The 19771-nt window shown below is 35.8% G+C and overlaps 1 long non-coding RNA gene across 1 annotated transcript in view; it reads right to left on the reverse strand.

Moving 5' to 3' along the window:
- LOC150056405 (uncharacterized) overlaps positions 1 to 18500 on the reverse strand; it is a 35583-nt gene extending 17083 nt beyond the window's left edge. The window contains exon 1 of the long non-coding RNA XR_016537322.1: positions 18388 to 18500. This is a non-coding gene — a long non-coding RNA (uncharacterized LOC150056405). The remainder of the gene's footprint in view (positions 1 to 18387) is intronic.
- Between the last annotated feature and the right edge of the window lie 1271 nt (positions 18501 to 19771).

Here is a 19771-nt window from a genome sequence, read left to right on the forward strand (position 1 = left end):
GCATACATCAGACACTGACTTTACCAGATACCTGAGCTAGAAGTCTGTGGAGGCTGAGCCATGAAAAGTCAACACTAGCACTGCATGAAACACAGCATCATCTTTGGATGAAATCCACTGCTGACTCACCTCTGTCTGGAATCCACATGTACATGGAAGTGATTCCTTCTCAGAGCACTCAGAACTCCTCAGTGCCAAACGCCAATGGCTGCATTAGACTTCATGCTCAAATAATTCCTCTTTCATTTTTTGTCTACTGAAATCTTTATGGAGGTCTGGATGAATGGTAAGGAAGCAATACATCATTTACCGCATTCACTCCCAGTTCCCAAAATAAAAACAAAAAGTCTTAAGTGAAGGAGTCTTGAGAATAAGCAAATACCAACCATATCTTAAAATCTCTTATGCAGACTTTGGGGGCTTCTTAAGGCAATGGAGAGGCAAATTGCCAAAACACCCAACCAATGATAAATTTTGCAGGGATCAGAAGTCTCCCCACCCACCACAGACTCATATCCTCTCTGCTGGCTGCATGGAAAGTAAAACATTAGGAAAATATGGAAAACTGTGTCAGGAATTATTGTCTATTACCATTGTTTAAAGTTCTAGAGAGATTCTTCCATATTTACAATTCAGATTTCTTTGTGTATGATATTACACTTTAAAGCAATGGTACCGAATAATTTATACCTTACTTATGTCCCCAATGTATGCCCTTATATTGTAACAAAATACTATATCTTTTTCTTTTCTTTTTTTTTTGCCAGTCCTGGACTTGAGCTCAGGGCCTCAGCACTGTCCTTGAACTTTCTCAAGGCTAGAGCTCTACCACTTGAGCCTCAGCACCACTTCCAGCGTTTTTGTATGTATGTGGTACCAAGGAATCGAACCCAGGTCTTCGCGCATGCTAGGCAAGCACTTTAACCACTAGGCCAAACTCCCAGCCCCGCAAAATACTATATCTTTTGTGTGTAGACGTGTGTGCCAGTATTAGGACTTGAACTCAAAATGTAAGCATTGTTTCTCAGCTTTTTTTGCCCAAGACACTCTACCACTTAAGTCATACCACCGCTTCTGGCTTTTTTGCTGGTTAATTGGGAATGAAGGTCTCCTAGACCTTCTTGCCAGGGAGGAAAATCTGATCCTCAGAACTCAGCCTCTCGATTAGCTAGAGTTGCAGACATGAGCTCCCAGCACCAGATACCGTCTTTTTAAGTATCTCACCAATGCACTTTTATTTACTACATTAAGTGTCTATGCAAGGCCCAGCACTGAGTCCTGGTGAGTAGAGCAGACTGAGCCCTGAAATTACAGAAGATATTTATTGCAGCACATCACAGTGTTTCATGTACTTGCTCCTGCAAGACTATTTTAAGCTTGTTTTGCTAAAATCCAATCTCATTTCTCCTTGTTTTGCCCATGGTATAGGCAAACAGTCACCAACTACTGTTCTCTCCTAAAGAGCTTTCCTGATATTTGAATCACTCCAAATTCTATTCTTTTGATCATAAATAAATGTATTGTTCTCAAAAGAAAAAAATCCTTTTGATGGGTGCAACAAGCTAATATAATTCCTTTGCTGTGTTATCACATTGATATCACATTGAAATATATGCGTTTTCAGTTACATTGAAAGATTAATACAAAAGATAGTCCCATTTCATCAGCTATATTTTTCCAGCATGAATCTATAACTTACTCTTGATATTGCATTTATAAGAAAACACATAATATTGAGTAAAGAAGGCCAGACTCAAGGGAACTTAGGCTCAATCGTTTGCCTCATTTGTTATAATCAGTAGAAACCTTGGGCTCTACTAGCAAAGATTTACAATAGAACAAAAATCTAGAGACATTAGGCCAAATAGTATGACACTAAATGTAAGGACCTCCAGGATAAGGAAACAAACACCACATAATGAGTGATTGTTGTCCTTAATGTACTATATTATCTCTCATCTCTTTTGCTGTCCCTTGGTTATCTCATATTGTTACAGCTTTTTACCTTGTTATCTGATATATTGTATATATGTTTATCTGGTTATTTGAAATAGGATAGGGAAGGGGGGGAAAAAGATGAGGGGTGGGGGTGGGAGGAGGGAAATGGGGACCAAAACATGAGAATGGGTATCAAAGTTTATGAAGTAATACACCTTATATCTGGTGAATATAATGTAACCCTCCTATTAATTACAATAAAAATTATATGAAAAAAGAAAACACATACACTAGAACAAAAATCATATCAAATCATTAGCTTAAAGAAAAATAACTAACAGCTCCCATTCCTTTATGAATCATAACTGAGCACCCTGCCTCCAAAGAAATCAAGACACACTGTCACATAGCCTCATTATTTTCTCTTAAGAAGGCTATAAAATATGTACATCATTCATTCATTGACATTGAACCTGTGCCAAAACTATTGAGAACACATATTAATAGCTATCCCAAATGTGTAGGAATGCATACTAAATAAAATACAAAGGGAAACCACTATTCACTATTAATTTGTCTTTTATAAATGATTAAGTCAAGCATATGAAGGAAATAAAAGGGCCATAAATACCCTTTTATCACAGACTAAGGGATTTCTTTTTTTCTGAGCCTATACAAATCAGTTGAGAAATATGCATAATTGCCTATGGTCAACATCATATCACTGCCAGATCACACATTAAACAGATAACCACTATTATTATAAAAATGACTTTTTTGACCTCCTATTTTGGTCTGGCTAGGAATTCCTGTACTTTCCTAGGTCAGCTGTTCTGAAGTGCCATTCCAGTCCTGTACACATCAATTTAAAACATCGTAAGTGACTGATGCCTTACAGAGCTTTCTCTAATATACACTTACACACATATAAATTGCATAAGTTTAAGAAATTCAATCACTGTTTCTCTTGAAGAGCTTTTTAAAATCTGAAGTCTATGTGTTGGATTTTATTTTTTTTATAGCTAAGGTACAGTGTGTGTTATTTGGCAGCTGAATTTGACATGAAAATATAAAAGGTTTGGGCAACCACATATTTGGAAATCGAAATCTTTCCTGAAAACATGGCTTTGGTTTTTAAACATAGCTAAATTTCTGGAAACTTCAATTTGTTAAAGACAGCCAAGACTTCAATCATATTTAACATATTCCTGGGGTTTACATATAGTGTTTCAAAGTAATAAACAACATCTTGTTTGGAGTAGCACGAAGAAAATGAGACAAGCACTTCTTTAGAATAAGAACTCCACTTTTAAAAATAGTTTGGAGACTCATTCTCATGTTGGAAAATCAAAAAACACTATTCAGCAAACAAAACATGACGAGCTCAATTCAAGTTGGTAAACATTTTTGGCTGGCTTCATTTGTAGTAAGAATTTTAATGTAACCATAATTTCAAGAATGCATCCCTTATCATGGAAACTTGAGGGCTATAACTTTTTTTCATTTGTTACTAAGAGCCAATGGTGTCAAATTTACACTTGAAAGTCAGAAGGGTTGTGATGACAACTGTAAGTTGATACTGGAATGATTTTACAAATCACATCACAGTGCAGTAATGCACATCTGCATTAAGTCACCAGAACTGCTACTGCAAAGATCAAAACCTATCAGGTCTAATTTGCTAGAAAACTTTCCTTTTATAAGGTAAGGTTTCTGTACACCTGACTTTCAGTGTGTAAAATGTACATTGAAGAACTCTTTTGCATGCATTTCCCTCTTTGGACTAAATATATAACAGTGATGTCTACAAACTTGCGAATCACTTAACAAAAATAACAAACACATTGAAGTAGCAAAGCATGAAGGAGTTGAAATAAAAGCATGGGAGGCTTTCTTCGTTGTGTATAGAAGAAATCAGGTCAGATTTTAATTTAATCATGTTTTTGCTATTGCACAGGAACTGGTAAACAGCACCAGTGTCAAAAGAGCAATTATGAGTTCATCTTGGATAACTGATGTTAAGCCACCTAAGAGGTACGCAGGTAACTTGCTCCTGTGGCTAATAATACTTTATTTTGCTCCCATCATATTTGTAATTTTTATGTGATATTTTGGTAGACAAAACATAGCAAGTGACCAAAACAATTAAAATTTGGTGGCAATCTTTGGTTTTATCCCTTTGAGCACTTAAATATGATAACTATGGAATAAATATTAGCCATGTGCCCATATCACTCCTAACATGCCCCAGTTTGGATAATAAACTATATGACCCCCCTTCTCATAAGTTAAAGGATGACATCTACTTGCACCTACTTGCATCTACTTGCAGACTTTCAGTGCACCATGGATATTTACTTTGAGTATTGCAGACACCATAGCAGATACTCTAGCATCTGAGCCCTCAAAAAGACACTATAAGTTCCTAGAGTACACAGGGTCTGGAATAGAGTGAATTCTAACTAAATATTACTTGGTTGTATAACGAAATGGGGATTTTCTAGGATCTTGGTTTGTAACTTAATGGGATTTTCAAGAATCTTTATCACCCACCTTTTTATTTCCCAAGATATTGCATTGGTCCACAGTATTGATGACATGGCCTAGTGGTAGAGTGCTAGCCTAGCATGCACAAAGACTCTGGTTTGATTTCTCCATACCACATACATAGAAAAAGGCAGAAGTGGTGCTATGGTTAGAGCTCTAGCCTTGAGAGAGCCCAAGGACAGTGCTCAGTACTCAGGCCCTGAGCTCAAGCCCAGGACTCCCCCCCACACACACACACAAAGTAGCAAGTACAATAAATGTATAGGTAAAGTATTTGCATATTAAAAGGCAAGAAAAATCCAGTTACAATTCTTGGGCAGACAGATCCACAAAACTATAAAATTGGGTCTACATACAATAATCTATCATCAAACAGAAATGGTATTTTAGTATTAGGATCCATGAGGGCTTGAATAGTAAAAGAAATGGCTCAAAAGTCCACAGTCCCAATCCCTCTTACTCTGTCTTCTCTTTCTAGCCTCTACAAGGGGTTTCATGGAGATTTCCTTCTGATCATGTAACAGGTAGAAAGAAATCTGAGGCCTGGTTTATCAATAACTCTGCAAACTGCATGATCAATGCGCAAAAGCATGATGCTGTAGTGCTGCTACAGCCCATTTATTAGAACATCTCTGAAAGTCAGTATGAAGGAAGATGCTCTTGAGGGCATTACTTTGGTCAATGCTCCTTATTGTCCACTTTGCTAGGTGAATCAGAGCAAAAAGTTATCTGGATAATAAAAGCAAGGTTTTGTGATCATCTATACATAACGACTCTTCTTTTCAAACATAGCTGCTACTGTACCTTAAGTAACACCTGAATGTTTGATCTGGGCACTGGTGGCTCACACCTGTAGTCACAACTACCCAGGAGGCTGAAATCTGAGGATCTCAGTTCAAAGCTAGCTCTGACAGAAACATTTGTGAGACCCTTATCTCTAATTAATCACCAGAAAACTGGAAGTGGATCTGTACCTCAAAGTGGCAGAGTGTTGCTTTGGGGCTAAAAAAAAACCCAGGGACAGTATCCCAGGCCCTATAATTCAAGCCCCTTGGTTGACAAAAAGAAAGTTGTAGATTACTATCACTATCAACTTAAAGTCTAAGTAAGTATTAGGATATAATTTAGAGAGTACATATTTAACAGAAACCAATCCCTAGGTTCAAACTCTGGTCTCAAAACTACCAAAGATAAGTTGTTTTTTTTGTTGTTGTTTTTTGTTTTTGTTTTTGCCAGTCCTGGGCTTGAGCTCAGGGCCTGAACACTGGCCTTGGCCTTTCTCAAGGCTAGAGCTCTACCACTTGAGCCTCAGTACCACTTCCGGCTTTTTTCTATGTATGTGGTACCGAGGAATCGAACCCAGATCTTCATGCATGCTAGGCAAGCACTTTAACCACTAGGCCAAACTCCCGGCCCCAAAGATAAGTTTTGAAAAGAAAGTCTATGTAGTCTGAAGGTTGAAGCTAGGACATTACATCATTTCGTAACTGAAAGTAACAAGGGGAAGGAGTGATTATTACCTTCATATCACAGACAAGACTGCAGATATGAAAGCAACTCAGAACTCAGCAAATCCCATATACAGCAGTAAGTGAATGGTTTGGGGGATAAAACAAGTCCAGATCCGTGCTTCATCTAACATGATACCCTGACTTTCACACTCTTGTATATTTGCATAACATTTGGGGAACAAAAATATTAACCACTATTATTTAATCATTTGCATATGTTTGTTTTCATTTTACTTGGCACTAACTAGAGGCTGGGATGCAAAGTCAAGGTTTCCAGTCCAGCAGAGATGAAAACAAAGGTCCTGCCATGTAGCCTGAAATGTAGATTTATAGGCAGGTTTCTGTGGAGCCCACAGGAGGAAAGGAGAGGCCCCTAGTTAAAACAAGACTGAAGCATTCTGCATGTCAGGCCTAGATTGGTTGATTCAAAGGAGCCCAAGGAGCATTCTATAACTTTTGTAATGGTGACTGGCTGCCAGAGCTCTTTTGCCCTGTGTCCCTGTTTACTTATTATGAAATTACCTCAGTTTTTCAAGAGAATGCAGGACATAGACCATGTATTTATATTTAAAAGGCATTTTCTAATCTAAACAAAAGATCTACAACCATTTATGCAATAGACAAATACATATAGTATAAAACAGTAAATATTTGACTGAATCCTAGTTTAATAGACAAATATTCAATGAAAAGGTAATTCAGTATTTTAAAAATATTTACCCTATTCAGAGCTTACAGACTCTGATTCTCAAAGCCCTTAAAAAAGAAAAAAAGCGGGGCTGGGAGTTTGGCCTAGTGGTAGAGTGCTTGCCTAGCATGCACTAAGACCCTGGTTCGATTCCTCGGTACCACATACATAGAAAAAAAGCCATAAGCGGTGCTGAGGCTCAAGTGGTAGAGCACTAGCCTTGAGAAAGTCCCAGGACAGTTCTCAGGCCCTGAGGTCAAGCCCAGGGGGCCTGGCACCAAAAAAAAAGAAAGAAAAGAAAAAAAAAGCCAAGTACCAGTAGCTCACACCTGTAATCCTAGCTACCCAGGAGGCTGAGATTTGAGGACCATGGTTTAAAGCCAGCCTGGGCACAAAAGTCCATGAGACTCTTATCTCCAATTAATCCCCAAAAACCAGAAGTAATTCTGTGGTTCAAGTGGTAGAACACTAGCCTTGAACTAAAGAGCTCAGGAATAGCACCCACGCCCCACAACCAACAGAAAGAAAGAAAGAAAGAAAGAAAGAAAGAAAGAAAGAAAGAAAGAAAGAAAGAAAGAAAGAAAGAAAGAAAGAGAGAGAGAAAGAAATGTTTGCAATATTTTCCAGAGAAATGGAAGTTAATATACTGAAGTTAAAAATGCTCAACTTTTTTTTTAAATGCTCAACTTTTAAGTACTTACATCAGCGTAAGCTTCATTATTTATATTTAAGTTACTCATAATGTACTCATTACCTGGCTGTAACTCCTCTATACATCACCTTTACGATAAATTTTTTTAAATCGAAAAGATAAAAAGAAATAATTTTATATGTTCCCTAAGCAAGCAAAAAGTGATAAGATATAATAATTTTGCTGATAAACTGCAAGATGCAATTTTTAAAATAATAACAAAGGAAATGAACATAGAGTCATATCCTTGAAGATATGGCCTTGAAGAGCTAGGAAGTCTTTTTTTCCTTATCTTGTATCACTCTCAGAATAAATTATGTGCACTTGGGCATTTTTCAAATTAAAAAATGTGTACGTTATGCAGTCTATTATTAAATGCTTTCATATATGTGTATTGTAGTATAAAAGAAGGAAATCCATTATCAATGAATGTGTTGATTTACACAACAGACATCTTTAGGCAGAGTTAGCAAGAAGTACTATAAAACAGTGGTTAGAAATGGGGGTTTCTGAGTCAGATTTTGGTTTGAATGTGTTAATGTTACCAGTAGTGAGACAGAAAAAAAAATATATATATATATATAGTTTGCCTGCTTGAATCTTGTTTCCCAATCTGCAGAATGGGCTAATAATAGCATTGTTTCCAAAGTTTCCATTAAGATTTTGAAAGTTAATATGCCTGGTACGTAATAAGTCCTCAATTAAATATCATATTGCCAGTGGAGATTACAGTTAGCAAAAGTAACTAGAATAATCTTCAATGCTAGCATTAAGGTCCTCAAATTTAGACATAAAAGGTCAGTAAAAAAAAACAATTTGATAGTGGTATATAAAGAATGAGATTGATAATTAAATAGCTTCATTTTTCAATATTGGTTAGAATAATAATCACACTAAATTTGTATCCTCTTACTAAAGGCATTATAGCTTGCTCTTCTAGTTTTCCAAATAGTCAGCCATCTCAAGAGATGGTTCTTGAGACTGTGTATGATTAAAAAATAACAGATGATATTGAAAGCATCTGGTTTTGCAAATGCTCTTAGGACTGAAAAAGTCAAGGTACTAATGTTGCTTTTTAAGAGAACACAAACTGCCAAAAAAGAATGCTGACTGAATTTCTAAACAGTAAACTGCTTAACACAGAGAAATAAGCAGTTATTTTTCAAAGAGCTAGAGGAGATTCAGTTGAACTCTATCACAGCTAAAAACCAAACCAAGACAAAAAAAAAAAAAAAAAAAAACATTAAATGTAATACAAATAGAAGAGCTTAAGCAGACTTTAAAGGCAAACTCTTCAATTTGTGAAAATCTTTATACATTTATGTAATAAAAATCACGTCAAATAAAAACAACAAACGTCTACCAGTAAACTTAAACTAGAGTAAATACTTCATACAATCCTTTAGATCTTTGTAGGAATGTTCAAGCTGGCTTTCTCATGAAAGATTAAAGTTTTTAAAAGTTGGGCTGGGTTTGACAATCGAGAAGCACAAATCTCTCATTGCTAACTCAGCAAATATAATCATAAAGCCATTTTGCTTTCCATTTGAGTAGCACACATATTGCAGAAGAAACCATTGCGGGCAGAGAAGACAGTTGGCACACCATCCTTTGAATCCTGTCCAACTGTTACAGGGGTCTAATCATATTTGGGACACATATAAAAAACTGATCTGAGGTAGTGATACTATCCATGGCTATGGTCATTTGCAGCCTCTGTGAACCCACTTCTACAAACTAATCACAAAAGGATTTTCTTAAAGATAAATGAAGTCAACACATTCTTTCCAGTGTACCACTTATGCTACCTGAGTAGAGACTAAAGCTCTGGATATGCAGCTTTTCCTGACCCTAATTTTTCCTCCTCGCCCATTAGCACAGATTAGTTTACTGTTCACATTGCCCCCTAGACACTAGGCCTAGGCAGCACAAGCAAGTGGACTGTAACAGACACAAGCCTTTGATGACAATGAGAAGTAGGCTAGGGCCAGAGCAGAGTAAAGGAACAGCACAGGGCTTCAGGCCAGAAAAAACGAGTTCTGATGTGCATACAATGTCCATATTTTCCAAACCAAAACTTAGCACATGTAGCCTGACAAGTATGATTGTACTTATGGGAACAACAGGACAGAATATTTACAACCTAGCATTGCCCTGGAAAATCTAGGATATATAAACACCACATCCATAAAGATGTTGTAAGTGAGAAGGCTAACGTAACCTCCTTTAGAATTCTATAAGTCCTGGCCCACACACATGAAAACTGCTTTGTTAAGTCAACCACATCTCCATTTGTTTCAATCAAAAGTTTTTAACACACTGAGAATCTTTCTGTTCCAAAGACTTGCTATAGGAATAGCAGGTGATACCTGAAGAAAATAGTTGTTTATAGTCAGGAAAAAATGTATGTATCATGTAAGATTAGATCATTTGCCAAACTTCCTAAACTTGTGGGCCACACAGGAGTTTTGAATTCACCCAGATACTTTAGGATAAGAAACACTGTCAAAAAGCCAGTGCACTCTTGCACAACATAACTTTCAAGTTAGAACACACTAGCTTTTCAAGACAAATTTAATCAACTCAAATTTGTGCCTATTTTTTTCTTGCCTTAAATCCATTTAATTACTTGCATGTGAGAATCATGGTTTCTTATAAGACCCCACAAAATACTTTAGTAAAAGCTTCTTATAGAAAAGAAAACAAAGGTCAGTAACCTAATATCCCCAAGAAACCTTGCCACAACAAACCAGAAGGAGCAAAAAGTAAAGAAACATTCTGATAAAGGGAAAAAATACATTCTCCCTTTATTTATTTTCACCAGTGAATAAAACTATATTTTAATAGCTATAAATTTTCAATGTTTCCAAATTTAAATATATTTCATGCTATATAAATGCATTTATACATACATAAATATATGTACATATGCTTATTTTATAATAAATATATATTTTATAATATTATAAATAACTACTATATATAGTACTTATGCATATGGAGACTACATAAAAGATGACTCTCTCTTTACACAAGGCCAGAATTTTTTTAAGACTAGAAATATATCAAATTTGTCATGAAGTTACTGAGAATCAACTCTGAGGCATCATGCAAAGGCCTTGGGATTATCTAATGATAAGAAATCTGTCTTTCAGATTAGGAAACTGAGGCACAGGAGCATGACCAAGGTTACCTGCTTAGCTGTAACTGAGGATATAGCCTTGTCTTCTCTAGTTTACAGATGAGTTTGCTCATCCGTAAAATGAGGGTGCTGAACTCTTGAGGTCAATGCCAACCATAACATCCTAAATTCTGTATTGATTGATTGCTTTGTAATCTACTTATTTGTATTTTGGCTCTTAAATAAAGGTAAGGCTGCCAGGTTTGACATATTTCTAGCCCTTAGAAAGCTGACCTGACAGTAAAGCCCTTCCAAAACAATTATTCAGACAATGTTCTGAACAATTTTCAGAATTTAATAAGGTGACACATTTTGAAGCACAGTGCAGTTACAGGCAGCCAACCTGGATGCTTGTGAGGGAGGCATTATTTTTTTTTAATTTTCAAGATGTCACTGCCAAGGGAAGACATATGCCAAATGGTAGCAGACCTCTATCTGAAAAAAAATATCTGGGGCCTGGATATTGACCTAGTGGTAGAGCGCTTGCCTAGCATGCACAGAGACCTGGGTTCAATTCCTCACTACCACATATATAGGAAAGAGTCAGAAGTGGTGATGAGGCTCAAGTGGTAGAGCTCTAGCCCTGAGAAAGCCCAAGCTCAGGATTGGCAAAAAAAATCTGAATGAAGCTTGAAAAACAATGGAGGATATGATACAAAAGAATAATAAAACAACAAAATTGTATGTGGAAAATGAGAAAATACACTGATTAGTTATTGAAAGTTTAAAAGCATTTGATGTCTTTGCTTTCCCACTTATATCTACCTTTCCAATATTTAAGAATCTAATATAAAACTTTGAAACATAACTTAGTGTCAGATGTCAGAATATATATATAAAATATTATATAAAATTTTATACTTCTTATATGTGTATATATCAGTATGTACATAAATATACATACACATATAAAATATAAACTTGGAGAACATAAACCTATATCTGATATTATATTATATCATAACCATTGATTATTACCAGTATTTCATGTGATGCCATCATAGACTTTATACAATAAGACAAAAAACTATTTCTTAAATATTAAATATAAATATTGACATTATATATATTGTGTTATAGAACTATATAGTGTCATATAATATACACATAGCATATTGTGATACATGATATACGATAATACTGATATATTATATATTATACTATATTATTATACATTATATAGTATATAATATTATATATTAATTATAATGAAAAGATAAATACTAAGCATAGCCAGCTCTTTACTATGTGAAAAATGCTCTACTCAGATGTAGTATAACTCTGCATATATCATAGGTAAAATACAGTAAGTGGGATGGAGATATATCTCAAAGGTAAGCAAGCCCCTAGGTTCCATCTACATATGCAGTTCCTCTACATGCTTAGAAGCACAACCTAATTCCTTACTAGCTATTTATTATTGAGTCAAGTACTTAACATCTCAGTGACTCTCAGTGACTGCTTCATTGTCTGAAAATAATAGTAATAATAGCAATAATAATAAAATCTGACTTGCTAGCTTTTTATTAAATTAGATAGTATACAAAGGGCAGCTATTGTGGAGCATGGCACAGAGAAAGCATATGCTTTGTGCGGTTCTTCATCTTAGTAGTACCACAAGTAGCAATGCAAGTGATAATGGTTCTCATCTTTGTGTGTATGTGTGTGTGTGTGTGTGTGTGTGTGTGTGTGTGTGTGTGTGGCATGTGTTTGGGAAATTAATACAAGTTCTTTCTTCAGAGAGTGTAAACACCAAGGTCTATGCATGGTGATTGAATCACAAGAGAATTCTGACAGTTTTTATTTCTCCTCTGTAAAATGAATACTTTAATATTTGATTCTTGCTGCAGTTATGAAAATAAAATGAGATAACTCATACAATTATTGCACAGTTCTTGGCCCAATAAGAATGAAAGGGTAGTTCCCAACACACAACTTTCCCTCAATTTTTCATTCATCCATTCACAAATATATATTATACCTTCAGCTATGTCCTAGAAATATGAAAAAAATAAGACTGTCCATCCTTATTTCAAGAACAAGCTGAGGGGAGGAGAAAGAGAGAAGATTAAAGCATATAAAGGCCGGGGAGTTTGGCCTACTGGTTAAAGTGCTTGCCTAGCATGCATGAAGACCCGGGTTCGATTCCTCGGTACCACATACATAGAAAAAAGCCGGAAGCGGTGCTGAGGCTCAAGTGGTAGAGCTCTAGCCTTGAGAAAATCCAAGGACAGTGCTCAGGCACTGAGCTCAAGCCCAGGACTGGCAAAAAAATAAAAAATAAAAAATAAAGCATATAAAAACAAATACTCAAATCTTAGTGGACAGAAGAGAAAAATAAAGTTTTCTTTTAGAATTTTTTTGATGTTTTTTTATTGTAATTAATAAAAGGGTTACATGATATTTGCCAGATAGAAGGTACATTAATTCACATACATTGATACCCTTTCACATGTCTTGGTCCCCATTTCCCTCCTCCCCACCCCTGCCCCCCATCTTGTTTTCCCCCCTTCCCTAACCAATTTCAAATAACCAAATACAAATTTATCCGATATATCAGATAACAAAGTGAGATACTGTTACAATATGAGATAACCAAGGTACAGCAAAAGAGCTGAGAGATAACATAGTACCTTAAGGACAACAATCATTCATTATATGGCTTTTGTTTCTATATCCTAGAGGTCCTTTCAATTAGCGTCATACTATAGTATGGCCTTAGAGCAAAATCTTTTAGAATTTTTTACAAGACATTAAATATTTTATCCACTTAACACTGGCTAAAATGGCTATAAACAAGACAAAACAAAGAAAAAAGAAAAGGTAAAAGGCAAACACAGGAATGTTCATAAAAATGTGTGTGGAAAAAATAGAATCATCATACATTATTGATGGAAATGTAAAATGCTATTTTAGAAAAGTTAGGCAATTCCTCAAAAAGTAAAGCATTATTGAGACGCAGAATTCTACTTTTAAATATACACTCAAAAGAATGGGAAGTAGGTGTTTAAACAAAAATATGTACACAAATTTTCAAAGTAGCATTATTCATAATGACAAAAACATGAAAACAATTCAGTGCACCCATCAACAGATGAATAAATAGAAAATGGAATATCTACACAATAAAATACTTCCAGGCATTGGTAGTTCTCCTGAAATCCTACCCAGGAGACTGAGATCTGAGGATTGGGATTCAAAGCCATCCTGGGCAGGAAAATCCATAAGATTCTTATTTTCAACTAACCACCTGAAAAACCCAAAGTGGTGCCATGGGTCAAGTGGTAGAGTTCTAGCCTTGAGCAAAAGAATCCCAGGGACAGTGCCCAGGCACAGAGTTCAAGCCTAGGGCCAGCAAAGAGAATAAATAACTAAATAAATACTACTCCACTAGAAATAATAAAATAAGTTACTCAGGTGTGCTAAAATATAGATGAACTTTGAAAGCATTAAACGTTAATAAGTCAGTCACAAAAAAGCTATTTATTATATAATGTCATTTGTATAAAAGATCCAGAGTAGGCAAATCTACAGAAACAGCACTTTTGACTGGAGCAGGGAAAGGTGGAAGGATAGACTGAAGGACAGGGATCACTAAAGGATATAGGGCCTCTCATGTGTCAGTAATTTTATATCCTAAATATTTTACCATTGTGATATCAATCGTTGTACGTATTTCTTTGAATGTATTAATAAGTGTTCACATGGATGAGTCATAGTATATGTGAATTATGCCTCAATAAAGCTGTCTTTTATAAAGAAGCCAAAAAATAGAATAAGTAGAGTTGATTTGCTAAGAGATTTTTCTCAGAACCAAATGGATGACAACAACTGGTAATCATTCCAGTGTTGGAGCTCAACAACAACAAAGAAAAAAACCTAAACTGAATCAATGAAATCAGGAACTATCAGACAGAGAAGATAAGAATGGAAAACTATATCAAAAACCCAAGAGGCTGAAAATGGTTTCTGCATCTTCTGAGATTCTGAGAAGTTAGGCTATGAAGAATGGCCCAGGAGAAAAAGCTAAATACAAGGTGTGAAAGCCCTGACTCAGAATGTGAGTGTCCTGCAAAGGTATACTCAGGGTGTCTGTGATAATCTTCCATCAGCACTATTGTCTGTAAAATGGGAATAAACATTATACCTCATAAAATACTCTGAAGAACTAATGAAGCAATATAGATAAAACATGTAACACAGAGTCTGGCAGATAGTTTTCAGTGAACAAATATTACTTCTTCAAGCCAATGGGAAACAACAATAAGTTATAGGAAATGGTAAAAGGTTGAATCTTTGAATAACTGCCATATGTGACCACTAATTTAACTTCCTCTGATCCATGAGGACACATACATAGTTTTTTGAAAACCTCTAAAACATTTGTGATAAATATCCCCTGCATTAATAATGTTAATCAAGTCTCACTTCCTCAAGCTTAGCTATAGAAATAATACACTTACATTGTAATAATATTCTAATTAAATATCTCCAACTTTATTCCAGGTATTTACAATACAACATTGGCAGAGCCAGTGCAACAGAGAATCTCCTAGCTAGTAAATAATAAATTCTCAGAAGCTAAAATTTCCCTCTACACCTGTAAATAGAAAATTTCAATTTAGTGCACATTGTTAACTAATAAGACCAGAGGGCAATGAACCATACTAAACACATCATATGAAATGGATCATTCATGCAGTATGGCGACCAGGAAAGACATTCATGACCTTTTGTGAAGCTAAATAGTACATGTTTATACACATTCAAATACATATATGCTCGTGCGCGCGCACACACACACACACACACACACACACACACAGAGGACAAAGTATGACAACAGAGACACAGTATGCAAATAAACATATGAAGACATCCTGAAGAACGTGGATGATTACATTCCTCTGCATCAAAAAGTGCTTCGGCCATTTTCCATGGGATTATCTAACCCTGAAGAATGCTGTTTTACACAATGCTTGGCAGAACAGTTGTTAGGAATAAGAATCGTTCAAATGATTTTACTGAAGCTAGGAATCATTAAGGAGTAGGTCTGAGTGTATTCTTTATTGAGACATTTCCCTGAAAGAGTTCACAGTCCCCAAATTTAAAATTAGAAAAAAATGTCTACAGAATTTCTTGTGAGATATGTGCTTAAAATAACTCAATTAACATCACTTTTCCTACAAAATCTAGAGAAAAGATATGCCCTTGTATTCTGACATTGAGGGATCATTCAAGGTGTTTGTTTATATTCCATAGCATGCTACTAGGAAACAAGCAACTTGAAGAAGAGTTAGGGAGATGGGTGAAATAGGACTGATTTTAAAACATTTTCCAGCCCATTTTTAATGTAATAAATCATTTGGGCTTGGATAATAAAAAAAAAAACAAAACTGAGGCATGGCTCAATTGGTAGTAATCACAGGGCCCTGAGTTCAAACTCCAATACTGACCCTTCCCCAAAAGTGTGACTTCTACAAATTTCAGACATCAGTGTGTCAAGCCTATAATCCGGATTACTCAAGGCTGAATCTGAGCATTGAAGTTTGGTCCAGCCTAGCAGAAAAATCCTGAAGACTGCTGTTCCCAGTTCCTAACAAAAGTCAGAACTAGAGGCAGGGCTCAAGTAGACAAACTGGAAGTCATCAAACTAAAAAGCACATCAAAGGAAACATTTGCTAGAATAAAACAACAGCTTACTTAATGGAAGATTTTGCTAACTGTTTCTCTGACAAAAGAATTCTTGAGAATGTAGGAGGAGTTGAAAATTTAAGCACCAAAAGAACAAATAATTCTATCCATACATGAGCAAATGAACTGAGCAGACAATTTAAAAGTAAGTACAAATGGTCAATAAACACATGAAAAAAGGTCCAACATCCATAGATATATAGACTCCTATATTTATATATGATATATTAGATATGTAAAAAGGAACTGCTTGAGGAATTAATGGCAAGAGTAAAAGGAGTGATGGAAGGTGTACATGATTTAAATATATTGTATATACGTATGAGAATCACATAATGAAACCCATTAAAAGTTGTAAGAAAAAAGATAGTAATAATGTCTACAGATCTATAGGCATATGGAAAGTACTAAGAATTACCAAATAAATCTTTTGGGTGAAAATGAGTTTAAGAGACAGCTGCACATGTTTATGTCAGCAAAGAGTTTTAAAAGATATGCTGACACAAAGAGGTGTATTGCAAGTAACTTAAAGGAGACAAGCCACTGGGCAAACCATCCCCTTTTCTATCCAGGAATTCCTTATGTTCTCCTTAAGATCTCACATCTGGACAGCTTGCATTACGAATATTTGTCCCAAAACTAGGAGCAATGAAAGTCTTTAGTGTGTCTCAATTTCATTTTCCCTTCATATATTAAGCACACACACACACACACACACACACACACACACACACACATATGCTCACACACACGTATGCAAAGCACTTCCTACACAGTCATGTGAACAATCTTGTTCTGATCACGTCCACCGCTGTCTGATTCAAGGACATGTTCATAGCACTTCACTTTCATAACATTCTAAACAGTCCTTTGAGTGGGCACCTTTCGTTCTGGGTTAGGCCTCCTGTTTCTATAGCTTAGTTTCTTTAAAGGAGAAAATGTTTCAAGGGTTAGAGGAAAAGGGCAGTTCTCTTCATTCCTTTATCTTTCTTCATCTTTCAAAAATAGGCTGTTAGGAAAGATTTTGAAGAGGGTTGGTTAGAAGCCAAGAGTTTCATTGACTCTTTTCTCACTGCCATTTCATATTTCTTGCCTCAGGAACTGATGAAGCTTTCAAACATATTCATATGTTAATTCACATAATATGCACCTAAACACAAATACTGAACACCTGCATTAACACTTCCTAGGGGGCAAGTTCTAAGTCCTCAGTGTAAATCTTTTGCTCTAAGCCACCATTCCGTCAGGTTAGCACTGTTATCTTTTATTTATAAAAGTAGAATCTGAGGCCCAAAGAAGTTAAGGGACTTAGCCCAAGTCACTTGCCCAAATGAGAAGTGACTGAGTTAAAACTTGTGCTTATGCTACCAGATTTTGTTGGAGGCAGAGGTGGAAAAGTGAATATGATTTTGAACAGAGGATAACATTTTTCCATTGAACATCACATTTTAAAACAAAGTTGAGCAAAAGTACGAAGAATAACTATTATCAGATGGGTTCATTTTTTTATTTTTTTAAGATGGGTTCATTTTTAAGACTCCCAATTTATTACACAGTAGCACATATCCACTTATCTAGTTATTTTCAGTACATAACAAAGATGCATGAATGGAAAATTCACTAACTACTTTGTGATAGGTTTGTTATCCCTTTTTAGATGTTTCATAAAAATGTACAAATATTAGAGCCAACCATATTAAATATTGAGGGTATTTATACTTATCTTAATTTCATGGATCATACTTTTGCAGCAAAAATTCAAGTCTTACTTGTGCTCTAATGAGCTAGCAATTTACTAAAAACAATATGTTTCCAAAAACAATATCTACATCAAAAAGCTGCTAATAGTTCTTGATGTAAACCAAAGTTTGGTCAATATTTGAGCACAACTAATAGTATTGGGATTTTAGCAAATTGATGATAGAGAAGGACGTGGAGCAAAAAATAGAGTATTAAACAAGCCTGATATCTAATGAGACCATAGATGCCAGAGAGCCCCTAAGGAGCAGCATCCGAGCCTCGAGGACCTTCTGGGGTTCTGGGGTTCTCATTATGTCCTTTCAATCTCTCTCTGACAAGAGCTCTGGCTTGGACTCCTTTGAGGCTGCTCCTTCAGTCTGTCTAGTTTGATGCCCACCTCTTACTGTCAGGGAGGATACTGTTTCCAGCATCTAACCGGGCTCCTATTACAACCAGACTGCAGTAATGGAGAGACCTGTTGCACTGGTATAAGGATAGCCAAGGACCAGAATGAATCTTGGATATTCAAGTTAGCTTCTTGAGAACTGGGCTCACCAAAGCAGTTGAACTGTCATCACTGGAACACTGGACTCTTTCTGGTAGCTCTAAGGCTAAGCTTTATTCTTTTTCTCTTCCAGCCTCTGAGGTTCCCAACATGCTCCTAGCCCAGAGCCTGGAAGGGTTATAATATGTCACAGGTGATTTAAACTAACTCCAGTGGTGGTTGATGGATTTCAAGGACCTGACCTCCTGTGCATTAGGAAGATCTACTCTCACCTTCACTTTATTTTGTAGCTATCATTTGACTAGATGGGCCTGCCTTCTCCACTCCCAATAGCATTCATCACACACAGCCTGTCTTCCCTGCTAGCCTGTAAGAAACAATTCTGCCTTGGTTATAGTTTTATGCTTATTCTTAGAGAAATGCCAAGCACATCATAGAGAATTGACTGCCATTTGCTGAATGAATAAATGCATAACATACATGTATAATTTGTCAACTAATCAAATAGTAGGGAAATTAAGTGCCCTGTCATTATTGAAATGTATTAATTGGCTGATAATTATGATGCATTAGCCAACACATTTGTATTAACTTGGCCACATTTAACCAACGTGAATAGATCAGTGTGTATATTTGTATGTGTGAGTGTGTGTGTGTGTATGTGTGTATGTGTGCTGATCCTGGAACTTGAACCCAAGGCCAAGGTGGTGTAACTGAGCATTTTTTCTCAAGGCTAACACATTCTACCACTTGAGTCACAGGTCCAATTCTAGCTTTTGTGTGGTTAAATGAAGATCAGTCTCACAAACTTTCCTACCTAGCTGACTTCAAACCACAATCTTCAAATCACAGCCTCCTGAGTAGCTAAATTAAAGGCATGAGCAATGCCTTTAACATGCATAGAACGTATTTTGAAAAACTATTTAATCAATGTCTGGGGACAGGAATATTTTATATATCAGTACATTTAGTTGTTGCCTCATATGGGTACAGAATTTGCATCATTTGCCTCTCAATAATGTGTTAAAGCATAGTTATTTTTTTCTTTTTATTGTCAGGATAATGTATAGAGGGGTTACAGTTATATTTGTCAGGTAGTAGGGGCATTATTTCTCATACATTGATACTCCTTCTCAAAGAAACATGGTCAGATAGTCTCACTCTAATAATTTAAAGCTAAGAATTTTATTAATCCATGATAAAAAGGAATGTTTTTAATATTTAGTCCCTATGTGATCTCTTTTGTCCTATTCTTTCATCCCAAATAAACTAAATT

This window comes from Megascapheus bottae, chromosome 12, assembly GCF_031878675.1.
Source record: "Megascapheus bottae isolate mThoBot1 chromosome 12, mThoBot2.hap1, whole genome shotgun sequence".
Taxonomy (NCBI): Eukaryota; Metazoa; Chordata; class Mammalia; order Rodentia; family Geomyidae; genus Megascapheus; species Megascapheus bottae.